Below are 10,650 nucleotides of genomic sequence, written 5' to 3' on the forward strand. Positions count from 1 at the left end.
TAAACCTGCGCTCCACCCGCTAACCTCTCATCCATCTTTACAGGGAAAGGCTGGCGTCCTGGATGTTGTTGAAATAAATCTTACAGCGCAGCCCGACTCGGTGGAACGGAACATGAAGAATTGAACTGTGAATCAGCCAAACGCGAGCTTTAGCATCACAAGTGTAACACCGGGATAAACAATGAAACTATCTGCGGTGATCCCGTGGAGAAATGCGGCGAGGAAAATGTTGTTTTGATACCTGGAGGTGGTGTGTGGATGGATTCTGTCTGCGCGGCTTTGCTGGGAGCTGAAGGATTTGCAAGAAACTGAAATGTTCCTGCAGTGACTCACAAGAGGAGGAAATTTGTAAGGATTGATCGGGAGGTAATTTCCCAGCCAAATGGTTCTAACTGTAGTTTTCCAATCATAACTAAACATTCTGGCATCTTTTTCTGAGGCATAATTTGCCGAGCTGATAAAATTTGAGCATTACATATCCTTTCATTTTGTATTGTTACAACGAGCCTGTCTCCATGGATATGTCATTGTATTTCCCAGAGTGCACTGAACTCTTTATCTTGCGTTTATACATTTACATTTGTTTGTACTGATGGAAGAAATATCACAAAAACATGCTTTGTTGCTGTAAGCGAGAATGCCTTTCCTCAGATTTGACTTATAACTTGGCATTGTGGTGTCACCTGCTTGTCTCCATAGAGATAGATTAATTTAATGCCATAGTGTGGAATATTCCAAACACTGCAAAAATATTTCCATGGAAGTTTCAATCCTTTGTCTGCAAAGTTACATAGTCGGCTTTTAACTACCTTTAGAAACTTGAACAAAGAACAAAGAGCTTTCCCAGACATTGATCCCACTTGTGGAGGACAGAAGTATTAAACACTGCCATTGTGCTCCCCCATTCATTTTTCTTCTCTTTTTTTTTTTTTTTGTTTTTCTCGCAGTGATTCTCATCCTGAACTGGTCCAGTCCTAGCCAGACTGGCTCCACCTAGTGCCTCCGCTCAATTTAATTTCTCTCCAGCAACTACATCAGGAATCAAAATACAATAGATAGTTCGCAAAAACCCTGGAAGTGCGAGTTCGGGCACCAGCCAATCAGCAAAGAGTCATATTCCGTGTTGTCAACGATTCCTGAGATCGAGGATTTAAAGCTGGAATAAAGAGAATGTTTGGTGAATTTCATCAAGAGGAAAGACGTTATTGCCCTTCTTCGTATGGGATTTGGGAAAAGCTTCATATACCAGTTAGGCCTGTTAGCGACGCATTACATACGTCACGATCAAATAGCAGCGAGTGGTTAAATGAAAAAGTACCCGCCTACTGTCAAGCGAACGAAATCTAAGGCTGCGAGGTCAGACGGTTTGTACGACGTGAAACGAAGTAAAATTAAGTAAAACCGGCTGATGAATCAGGCTAATCAGTCCGGGACTGACTGAAGAAAACATGACGACCAATCTGCATCCATGGCCTCTTTGACTACAACCACTCACTACATTTATACATGGTCAAGATGAAATGTCTTGTCCCAGGACACAACAAAATTATCCACTGGCTCGAGCTGTGATGGAGCTGCCAACCAGTGCCATACTGTAGTTAAGCAATTTATCAAGGCTTAGAAATAGCCAAAGATTACACCCATTTCTGATCCCTTGTAACTGTATAACATGGCCTCATTTTCAGTTCAGGAAATTAACATTAGAAATTTCTAACGATTCAATTTCAGAATTTGGGAATTAAACAGCTCATTGTGCTGAATGTGAAATAGTTTGGTGATTAACTGTGAATACTCCAGGAATTCTTGCTCCAAGGGCAAGCCACACATTCCCTTTGAGACACTGAACATGGCCTGACTCATGTAGTGCAAATGAGGCATTCAAACACATTGGGCATTCACTCATATCTCGGTCTTATCTCATGTTCACATCTCCCGCTAGACATTTTGTACATCCACACACCATGAGGCTAATTTCTTCTTTTAGCGGTGGCATTTTGGCGTGTATAAGAAGCTACAGTATCCAATTATATGCAGCTTATTGTTCCTTGTCAGGACTGTCAGTGATCCCTCGGTAAGATAAGAGATTTGGGAATGTCAAGAGCTTTCTGCTGCATAAGTCAGATATTTGATGGACTTATGGAGTTAGCCATGCTCATTTATTTCTGTAGTAATTAGGCCTTTTCTAGTTCCCTAGTACCAATATATATATATTATATACACGGGGAAGGTCCTGGGGGGTAGGTATAATCAGTTCTTATGGTCAAAATGAGTCAGCTGTTAATATCTAATTATCTACTTAAACTTTTTATCCTTTTAGAATCAGGAAGTACAGTGTTAGTGTGCTAGTTGTAGCGTTATTGTGATAGCAAAACACCGATCTCAAAGTGGTGAAAAGAGATTTTAAATTAATTGTGGTGAATAATAATGATTGTATAGGACCCCTGTAAACATTTTAAAATAAACTATAATTGTGTTTTTTTTACATTTTGAAGATAATAAAAATCTGGTACAGCATCTTTAAGTAACGTATTATTTTGAAAGGCAAACGTTTTGTTGATTCACTGATCAAAATAAGTAAACTTGATATGGACTGAGACAACACATTAAAATCATCACACATCATTGCAGATGTATTATTTTTGCCCAACCACCAAAATAGTGGAATTTTAAACTGCTTGTTTAAATGAGTTCTTGAGATGCGTGGGCTTTCACAATTATTTCTGTAATGGACTGAACATTTCATAATTTTACCAATTTCAAGCAATGATCAAACAACAATTTAATATTCCAGTCGCAACAATACAAAAACACTGACTGCTCTACATTCTGATTTGTTAGGCTATAATGTTTCACTCATTCTGTTTTCAATAACAAATAAGTGTCAATGTGCAGTGACCTTTTCAGGATATATGGTCCTTATATTCAAAAACCCATCATTTCTCATCTGTACGTTTCCTTTCTCTGTCCTAAATGAAATATGCTTTGTGAGAACCTGATCTTGAATGCCTCCTGGACACAGTCAGACTAACGTGGCAGTGTGGGGGTAGAGAGAGAGACCAGGCCTAAAGCTTTACGCTCTTATTTAGGGCCCACCAAATTTCCATTGATTACACATAAAAGAGCACTGGTCCCACAGGCAGCTTCATTATGTGTCCACAGAGAGTATATCCTAATGGAGCACATGTGAGGGCGGGCTGCCGGAGAAAGCCATTTCTACAAAAGAGTTTTATTTTTAGACATTTAGACTTGGTGAAATATAGTGTCTCATGATATATTGGATTTGTTAGTTTCAGCATCCTGTTTTATGTAATATTTAGTGGACTTTTTCACATTCAAAAGGTAGAATATTTTGTTTTGAAATTGTCAATTGCTATGTCAGTGGTCCTAATTATCATCATTCTGAAAAACTAATCAATCGTAAAGTTGCTCAGAGAAATTATATTGTATGTTCCTTGACATAGTTTTCCCATTGGCAACTTTAGCTGATGCTTTTAAAGACACTATGTAATTTTTGAGGTGGGGGGTCTGCCACCTACTAATCTACAGAGATAGCTTTGCAATGTTCTACAGCAGACATGTCAAACTCAGTAAGTAACATAAAATTTATCTCTCTATTCTACAATAATTACAGGCATTGGACAACAATGATCTTAAAAACATTCTTGCAAGCATTATTACCGTGAGTGCAGTTGCCTCTCCACAGATCTTACTTGTAACATTGTCTGGTGGCGTGGCCTAACTTGGTTGTCTTCAAGATTACGTCATCCAATGCCATACTTTGGAATGTTCCAGGCAACGCAATAGCATTTCTAAGGAGACAAACAGGTGGCGGACTAACTATCAGAAACGTTATGTAGTGCACCTTGAAACTGTCTTCTATAAATCTAAAATTATTTGGTGTAGATGACAGGCTTTTGCAATCTGGTTTATTGTGACTTGAATATTTCCAATCCTCAGATGATCTTGACTTGCCCTCAGTCTCCATCTAATATTTCTCTACATAAAAATCCAAGTTTCACACATTTTAATAAGACTGCACTGCACCGTGAGCCCATACCTCAATTTCACAGGTGACTCACACACTCACACATTTTTTAAACAATTCCATTAAAATCATTCCCTTGTCTTCATCAGCACCTCTGCAGTTCCCCGTAAAACTATACAGATTCTGAGCCTCCGCCTGGACACAAAGTTGTATCCATGAACAAGCTGGAAATGTGATTTGTGCTTCAAACCTCTGTGGTATAAGGATTCATTCAACAAAGTCTCCATCATTTAGGCACGCTTTCCCCGAAGACATTAAGCATTTGTTAGTGTAAACCTGTTTGGTGTAACGATATGGAAAGTCTAAAAGTGACAGATGTTTTTGATATTGTAAATAAGGAGATTTCATAGGAGTTGTACATGATTTTTTCCATATATAAGCAGCTCCTGAAATCAAAATAAGTCAAGAGTCAACAAGTACAATCTGCATTTCATTATAAAGGGTTTTATTGTTTGATAAATGCACTCCTAGTATGTTAGTTGTCGTTAGCATTACTGTGATGGCAAAAGTCTGCATTGGCCTTTGACAGTTGTTAAAAGCACTTATAAACTGAACTATATTATACTATATTACAAAGGGAGGAATAAATTTGGACCACTACAAGCAATTTAAAATGAACTACTTCCGTTAAGACAGTAAAAATCAGGTACAGTGCTGTTAAATTATCCAATATCCGGAGATGGTCCAAGCTTTTAATTTGCACTTTGTTAATATGAAATACTTTAATTACAAGTGCAAGTGGAAGAAGAGTCTATGTTCCAACTCTCAACTTCACTGGACTTTGTTATTTCAACACTAAGGGGGTTGTGGGTCAGTATAGCCTCAAGCAAGTCTTTAAGATTGTATGACAGATTGCAGGGAACAGGCACCATTTAACATTTTTCATTGTTTTACTTCACATATGATATGATTTTTTGCCTCATTTAAGACACTCCTGACTGGTTTCAACATTTCCTATTTTCTTGTTTCAAACATAACATATTATTATTGCTTTTCGGGACAGTGGACGTTAATGAATATACGTGAGACACATGTAAACTCGCCAGATTGTAGCCTTGAGCTAATTTCCATCTGTTGCCCAGCATTCGCAAATACTTTCTCATTTATGCACCAGTGTAAATTGACACTGGATGAAAGGAGGTTGAAGTATCTTGCCCAAGGACACAAAAACAGAATGCAGTTGTTTGAGTCGGATTCGAACTGCTGGCTTTCGGCTTGATGAATTTTTGTCTATTTAGTTTTGTTAGACAGATATTTTAATAATTAGACTGCTGTGTGGCATCTACATCCAATTTGAAAACATTTTTTCCTCTGAGAATCAGGAAGTGGGTGGTTAGCATGCTAGTTGTAGTTAGCATTACTGTGGTTGCTAAATTCTTTCTGAAAAGTTGTGAAACATGTTTATAAATTAATCACGGTGACCAATTATTATGCTTTTTTAGGACAGTACTAGTAAATAAGGGTTAAATCTCTGCAAACCTCTTAAAATCAATGCGATTTTTTATTTTATTTTTTCACATTTTCAAGACTGTAAAAATCATACGCAGCATCTTTTAAACTAGTCAAAACTACTACTTTCTCATTTCTTCTCAATTGCGCACAAAACAAGAGATACCATTTCTCCAGTCCATATGCTACCATGTACAAGGTTGGCTGCAGTGCTTGGACTACAGTGCAAATAGGCAGACAGACAAAGGAGCGCTCTCATATGGTGCTCGCGCTGAAGTGTCTTGAGAGTGAATGGAGAAACCCGACTGACCTTCAAAGGGAGCTCGCAGAGGGGGAGCTGGCACAGTGCAGTTTGCACAGCTTGTTGACTCTAAGCCAAGTATACAGGCTATAGAACGTAAACAAACCAACAGCAGTGGCCATCGTATTGTATACATACAAATATTTGTACAAGAACATTTAAGACCAATTTTTCACCATGTATTTAATGTGATGGCACATATGTGTGGTGTAGACTATTGTCCATAACTGTGAAAGGATAACACGTGAATAGACATTCATATTCATAAGAACTTGTTGCATAGGATGAAAAAAAAGAAGTTTGCAGTTTAAATGAATTAGCTGGTATTTATTAACAAAATATACATTCAGCTTTTCCATGGATTCAAAACATGGAAACAACTGTGGAGTTTTGGAAGATTCTGAGATGGCATTAAAAAAAAAAAAAAAATCAGACAGATGATTTCAATAGGAGACTATGATTGTCTGTGCTTCTATTTTTCCAATATAAAGCACATTTAACTATGAACTAGAACAAGATGAAATATCAGTTTAAATACAGAGAGGACTGTTTTTCAGGTTCCAAGGATTTTGTTCTCTCACAACCCATCCATTGTTCCAAAAGTGAAAAACTGTGAACACGTCAAAAGCAATATAACAAGCATTCAGGATTCAGTCTGACCTCACTTCTTGTCAGTAATTTCTGTTTGGACTCAGTGACGGAGCCTCAGCCAAAAATCTTTAGCCTTGACTGTCTAACTGTGTGTGTCATGTTCATACATATGCACACACAGGAAGCCCCTGAATTATAGATGGGGAAACAGGAAATTCCTCCTTTACCCTCTGGCACTCAGGTTCCGACCTTGCACTAAATCAATTAACGGAGCTGCAGGCAATCAGTGGCCCTCCACAGAGATGCACTCAATGTGGTCCCACAATACAAGAACCGGTTTATCCCTGATGGGTGGCCTCCTCTTCCACCTACATACAAACCCTACTGTCATTTCACAGAGCACAATCTTACCAACAGGATAGAAGAAAGGGGAGTCTTTCCATAGCGGTGCCTGCAGCATCCTGTGACGCCCATAAAAGGATTGGGCTGAGAGGGCTCTCCTGTAGGGTGACCACACACTCGCACATGCACACTGTGGCTTTGTGGTCAGAGCGTACAGGTGTCTTTTGTTTCAATGGTCTCCAAGGCAATAGCAGGCAGGAAACGTTTACAGCTGCTCTGTCAGAAGCCAAAGGAGATGTGGAGTTAACTGGCTGGTTGATTGGCAGATTTAGTCAATGGTCATTAAAAGTGTTTATAAAAAAGGGTATTTTTATTAGACTCATTGGATTTTAGGGCAACAAAAGCTCTCTACAGGCAACACCATTTGGCTCATTATAGTTGTTAGGAGTTATAATTTTGGACTTGTTAAAGGTGCATTGTGTAACTTTTCTGCTAGAGGGCCCATCACCTGCTTGTTTCTATGGCTATGTCATTGCTCTGCCTGAAATGTTCCAGAGTATGACATTAAATAGCTCTACTTGCATTTATTTAATTACAGGTTGTTTTATAGCTCAAAAGTACTTAGAAGAAACAGGAATTCTAATGGTGAGTGGGGTTGCCTCTCCGCAGATCTGACCTTTAAGTTGGTCTGGTTTGGTCTCCATGAAGATAGGAAGATTTAATTAAAGCCATACTGTGAAACATTCCTATCAAAGCAATAGCATCTCCACAGAGTAAAGCATTTAATGGTCTCACAACCAGAAAAATCACACAATGCACCTTTAAAGATGTTATATTTTTTATTTCAGATTTTAGCTAATTTATCTCTTTTTGCAACCATCACTTGGTCAGATTGTAGTCTGATAAAATCAAGCCTATTATGTTTAATTGAGTGATTTTTATTTGTAAATTACCAACAGCAAAAGTAAGTATGGTAAGTCTACGACCTATGTTTTTCTCCTTAATGTGCCAAAGCCAACTTACAGCAGTATCATCAACTATCCAGAAATAAAATCTATGGAAATGGAATAATTACACCTACTCAATGTTTACTGCTAGGTTACAGTCGTATTCGTTTGCTTAATTAAAAATGTCAAATAAGTTGTAATGCATTAACACATTGATGAGTTGACCTACAAGTAAAGGTCTGAACCTCATTAAGTACTTTTCCATTGATCGCTCTTACAGGAAATGATACAAATGAGCAGTGGTCCTTTTATTTATCATCAGTGCAGACCATCCATGCAGCTCCAAAGGGTTGAACGATTTTGGAAAGATACTGATTTTTTCTTTAACACATAACGATCAAATTGGCAATTCGTGCTTTAAAAGTAATATTCTGTTCAGAGGGATAATTTTAAACACATCTCATTTGAAAGAAGACTGAAATGTCACTTTAATAATATAAGACTCTTGTGCATTTCAAAACATAAATTAGCAATGTATCCAGCTTTGTATCCATGGTCACTTCCTTTTTGTCCATTTATATTTACAGTCTATGGTTGGTACAAAACAAATTTTACTTGATCACATGAAAAAAGTACAGCTGTTTTAATTGCAGTTTTGTGATTTGTTGATTATGCCCATTAAATGTCCTATTTTACACAAAATGAACTCTTGTGAGCTTTAAAGGGACAGTCCGGAATTTTGGACATAGAATGTTATTTCCTAGTTAGCGTTAAAGGTGTGTGGAAACACTTTTTAAAATATTCCATCCAGTCCTTGTATTTGCAGAGGTCTCTGGTGCTAGGCTAGCGCATGTCAATGGCCATAGTTAGCCTGCCACTAAAAACCCTCTTACCCACTCCACAAAGCACGTGAAGCAAATCTGTTATTACACCAGATTGTCGATGTGAATGTCTGTGTCGATAGAATGATTTTAGAAGTAAAACCAACCTTGCATTTGAAGGATTTATGTTTGAGGAGTAGCAGCAAGTTGTACTTCCTGGCAGAAAGTTTGGCAGCGGCAGACTGATATCACCTAACACCTATCTTACCAGTAAAGTAAAATTCTGCTGCTGCTGAGAAAATAGTCCCTCAGCATGCAACGATTCATGCAATGCAAGGTTAGTTTTATTTCAAACATTATTCTGTCAACACAGACATTTACATTGATAGTCTGGCATAATAATAGATTTACTTCAAGTGTTTTGTGGAGTGGGTAAGACTGTTTTTAGTGGCAGGATAACTATGGCCATTGACATGCACTAGCCTAACACCAGCGACCTCTGCAAATACAAGGACTGGATAGAATATTTTTTAAAAAGTGTCTCCACACGTCTTCAACACTCTGGCTAACTAGGAAATGAGGTCCTGTGTCCGAAATTCCAGACTGTCCCTTTAAGCCATGTTATAATGTTACCTCCTCAAAAACATACCCGGAGTTGTGTTTTGTTTCATTCACACATGGTGGTATTAGTATTACAAAATGGTTTTCAAGTTAACAGTTCCTTTTACCTTTTGCTCAGTAGAGATTGGCAATTCCATATTGAAATCATCCAAATTATTCTAGTGAAAAAGTATGGAGTTAAAAACACAGGGTAACACTTGCTATATTAGCACATGACATCACAAGTTGGAACAGGGTGTTTTCTGTTTAAGAGAAGAACTCAATCTAAATATGGAGAGTTTGTCTGTTAAATATGTGTGAATGAAACAAAACACAACTCACAACAAAACACATTCAAAAATAGCCTTATATTGGACCTTTAAAAAGCTACAATTCAGTTGTGACTTCTCTTGCACCCCTACAACTCCTCCTGTCTTTCTTAGCATTTCCGTCTAGTGCAACCCGACCCTGACTGCAGGCTGCGGTGGTCATTGAGTGTTTATCATGTGGATCAATGCTGCATCTGTGCCCGCCCCTAGAGACCCACTGGACGTAATCCTTTTCCAGCTGAGCGAATCCCTGACTCTTCCCATTCACTCCAGCTCCCAGTGGACACACATCCACATTTCCCATGGAACTGAATAACTTGCCATGTTATTTGCACAGTGTTTTTTCAGACCCTCCTTCTATATTGTCCCTAATATGACGGCTCAGATTACCTTCATCCTATACCCAACTGTTGCTGTTCTAGAGACAGTTTTAGACTCTTTGTCTCCCAGTTGGCATGTTTAGGTAGAGTTACATGCGTGTGGGCTAATTGCTGTGGTTTCTGTGTTTTGCTAGGGCTTCACGCTCACTTGCCTGGATCATATGTCCAGATTAACATCGATGTGAATGTGCAAGGGGCTAATCGTTAGGGAAATGTAGAGAGATAAAGAGCACTAGAGCATGTAAGATTGTACATGGAATATCATCTGTGGTTTGGGTCATGGTTAACTCAGCCAATACAGTAAATTATTTAGTAGCTGGTTAACTCAGTCAATACAGAAAATTTATATAGTGATGTACAGTATAACAATGTGATGTTATGCTTTGTTCTTCTCTCAAACAGAAAACACTCACACAACACTGTTCAACGTTGTGATGTCATGTGGTAATACAGGAAGTGGCCCACTGTGTTTTTAAACCCCATACAGCTTCATTAGAATCATTTGGATCATTTTAGATATGGAATTGCCAATCTCTACGAAACAAAAGTTAAAAGGTAGCTGCTGCTTCATGACATCACAGAGTGGAAAAGAACATTTTGAGTGCTGGAGATGTAGACTAATAATACAGGATTACTCAAACATGAGCAAATGAAACAAAACACAACGCAACATTTTAACACAGCCTAAAATTCACAGGAGTTACTTTTGCATAATATAGTACCTTTAAATTACCTTTTGGCTCAATAAGTTCAGTTAAATTTAAACAAACCCCACTGTGAAACCACTGTCTTAAATTACAGAGACCGTTCAATTACAGCTCAAACAAAGATGGTGGTTTCAGAAG

Source organism: Boleophthalmus pectinirostris, unplaced genomic scaffold, assembly GCF_026225935.1.
Source record: "Boleophthalmus pectinirostris isolate CB_2022bp ecotype Guang Dong unplaced genomic scaffold, ASM2622593v1 HiC_scaffold_23, whole genome shotgun sequence".
In the NCBI taxonomy this organism is placed as follows: Eukaryota; Metazoa; Chordata; class Actinopteri; order Gobiiformes; family Gobiidae; genus Boleophthalmus; species Boleophthalmus pectinirostris.